Source organism: Triticum dicoccoides, chromosome 3B, assembly GCF_002162155.2.
Source record: "Triticum dicoccoides isolate Atlit2015 ecotype Zavitan chromosome 3B, WEW_v2.0, whole genome shotgun sequence".
Taxonomy (NCBI): domain Eukaryota; kingdom Viridiplantae; phylum Streptophyta; class Magnoliopsida; order Poales; family Poaceae; genus Triticum; species Triticum dicoccoides.
Window position 1 is genome coordinate 489327461 of NC_041385.1, and position 3474 is coordinate 489330934.

The window sequence follows — 3474 nt, forward strand, 5'->3', positions numbered from 1 at the left end:
ATTGTCGAGGCGCATCATCATCCTCGCAAGGTGGCCCGTTACCCTTATGTTCGGTGTTTATCTTATCGGCATGTTTAAAGACCCAACAATTTCTGTTGGTATGATTGGCAGGCTTGTCTGGGGGTGCCATGGACCTGGAAAGGCCGATCTAGTATTCTGTCCAAACTGGATGGACCATCTTTTTTTCCTTTGAATGGCTTCTTCTGCTGACCGGGTTTAGAGCCACTGGATTCGGCGTTGACCGCCATGTCTTTGGTATCTTCATTTTTGCTTCGACGCTTGTGTTTATTGCGTTGTGGCCTGCCATTGCCGTCTCTGGCCTCGGAGGTGCCAGGGTCGCTAGTACTGTAGCTTCTACGAGCTAGCCAGCTATCTTCTCCCGCGCAAAAGCAAGTCATGAGTGAGGTCAGAGCTGCCATGGTCTTCGGTTTTTCTTGGCCGAGGTATCGGGCAAGCCACTCATCCCGGACGTTGTGTTTGAAGGCCGCGAGGGCTTCGGCGTTCGGATAGTCGACGATTTGGTTCTTTTTAATTAAGAACCTGGCCCAGAGCTTCCGGACCGACTCTCCGGGTTGATGGACTATGTGACTAAGGTCATCGGCATCTAGAGGCCGGACATAGGTACCTTGGAAGTTGTCTCTAAAGGCATCTTCCAAATCTTCCCAGCTACCAATAGAATTTTCTAGGAGGCTGTTTAACCAGTGTCATGATGGTCCCTTTAGTTTTAGGGGGAGGTACTTGATGGCGTGGAGATCGTCACCGCGAGCCATGTGGATGTGGAGAAGAAAATCCTCAGTCCATACTGCGGGATCTGTCGTTCCATCATATGATTCAATGTTCATGGGTTTAAACCCTTCTGGGAACTGGTGCTCCATTACCTCATCGGGAAGCATAAGGGGGGTGCAGACCTCTGTAACGGGCGACGTTGCGACGCAGTTTGGATGACGTCCGTATGCGGTTTTCGGTCCGGGTGAGGTTATGCCTATCGCGCGGGCCCTGATGGCCATCGTCTCGCATTGTCGCACGCCCCCTTGATCCATAGATTGATCTGACTTGACCTGCTCTATTGTCCAGGTCATGTTGTAAGTCGTAGGTGTAACCTGGAGCCGCTGTCTCTTTGCCTTTATGCCGAGGTGGTGCATGTTGGTTTTCGGCATGAATAGCCGCTCTGTCCCGTCTGCGCGGTGGTCGGTCAGGCTCGTCAGCAGGTTTATACTTTGGCGGTATTGCCTCAAGGGCCTCATCATCAAATTGGGGTAGCAACTTGCGCTTCGGGTAGCTCTTTGTTCGGCGTTCGAGGCCATATTCTTCGGCTGCCAGGACTTTAGTCCATCTATCATTGAGTGTATCCTATTTGGCTTGTAGCTGCTACTGTTTCTTTTTTAAGCTTCTAGCTGTTGCGCTTAGCTGGCGCTTAAAGCGCTCTTGCTCAAGGGGTTCCTCGGGCACGATGAAGTCTTCGCCACCGAGGCTCACATCATCCTCGGAGATTGGTAGATAGTTACTATCCTCCGAGTCCATGTTTCCGACCGGATCGTCGGGGTTAACCTGCCCCTCCTCCCAATCATCTTGTTCGGATGTTGGCTCGACGGGGCCTTCGGGGTCTTCGGCGTTCTCCGGAGTATCATTGTCTCCAGTGCCAGCATTGCTGTCTTTTTCGCGATGTGATTTTGAGCGGCGCCGCTGACGTCGACGCTTTGGTGGTGCCTTAGTAGGTTTGTCCTCGACCGAATCTTTCCTGCCTTCGCTGTCGTCCACTTTGGGTGTATCCACCATGTACATGTCGTATGTGGAGGTGGCCGTCCAACGACTGGTAAACGGCGGGTCCTGGCCTTGTCCATCTCCGGCATCGTCGTCCATGTTGTCGATGTCTTCGGAGGTGTAATCCAACATGTCGATTAAGTCTTCAACAGTGGCTATGAAGTCACTGGTGGGTGGGACGTAAAATTCCTTGCTCTCAGCCCCTAGTTAGGGCTGGGCATAATTCGGAGGCAATCCTTATGTAATGGCGAGGGACCGCATCAAGTCTAGAGCCTCGTCTAAGGGCGAGGGTTGGACGGGGAAACGAGAGTCTACAGGGTTGGCCAGGGCAAAGGCCTCTTGGCCACGCTTACAGAGTGCGGGCTTCGAGAGTCCGGGGGCAAGTCCGGCCTTTCCATGATGAGGGGATCCCGGTCTAACTCCGAGCCGACCGAAGACAAAATTGCCTCCGGATCCCTGGTTGTGAGTTTCGTAGTTGGGAGTACGGCGGGCTCCAAACTCCCATGTCCGGACCCTACAGTTTGCTCCAGATCTAAGGATGGAGCGGTGATCGGGGCCGCGAACTCTTCGAAGATCAAGTCTCCTTGGATATCAATGACATAATTCAGATTCCTGAAACTGATTTGATGACCAGGGGCGTAGCTGTCGATCTGTTCAAGGTGGCCAATTGAATTCGTAGAATGAAACCGCCAAACACAAAAATCTGGCCAGGGAGGAAAGTTTCCCCACAAACGACATCATTGTTGATGATTAAACGAGCATTGATCCTTCTGTCGAAGGCACAGTGGAACTCTCAATGAAAGCACCAATGTCGGTGTCAAAACCGGCAGATCTCGGGTAGGGGGTCCCGAACTGTGTGTCTGAGGATCAAAGGTAATAGGAGACAGGGGACACAATGTGTAACGCCCCGAGCCTGATGCGCCAGGTGTCTTCCAGTTATTCGTTGTCTTTGCCATGTCATTTGCTTGTGTGTTGCATTTTGCCATGTCATCATCTGCATCTCATTTGCATTCATGTTCGCCACTTGCATCCGGTCTCTTTCTCCGTTGTCCATTTCAGAATCCGACACTCTCTCTTGCACCCGTTGCACCTTTCAGTCCTTGTTTCATGAGCGGGAGAAAAACGTTCTCGGAATGGACCGAGATTTGTCGAGTGGCCTTGGTATATCATCGGTAGACCGCATGTCAAATTTCGTTCCATTTGGAGGCCGTTTGATGCCCCAACAGTTAACCGTGCAACCGCGAAACAGCCCACTAGCCCATCTAAACCCCCTCCATGATCTCCATCATTGGATCACGATCATGTGGGCGAAAACCGCACCTTATTTGGACTCTCCTAGCTCCCTCTACCTATAAATAAGTCCCCTCCCCCGAAATTCACGGTACAACCCTAGCATCTTCCTCCTCCGCACGCCGGACAAATCCTCCCACCATCAGACATGTCCGCCGCCTCTGCCTCGTCCAATCGTGTGCCGCCACCCACCGCTGCGGCCCGCGAGGCCCAAAGCGGGCCCGTGTGAGCCCGCGCACCGCCGCCGCCTGCCTCCCGCGCACACCGCCCGCTCCTCCTCGTGCCACCGCCTAGCGCCGCCACTGCCGCCCACCATTGCCGCCCCGCCGCCCGGTCGCCATCGCCGGCCACCGCACCGCAACGCTGTGCCCCGTGCCGCCGCGCCTACCTCGCCACCCTCCGTCGCCCATCGTCGTCCTCCGG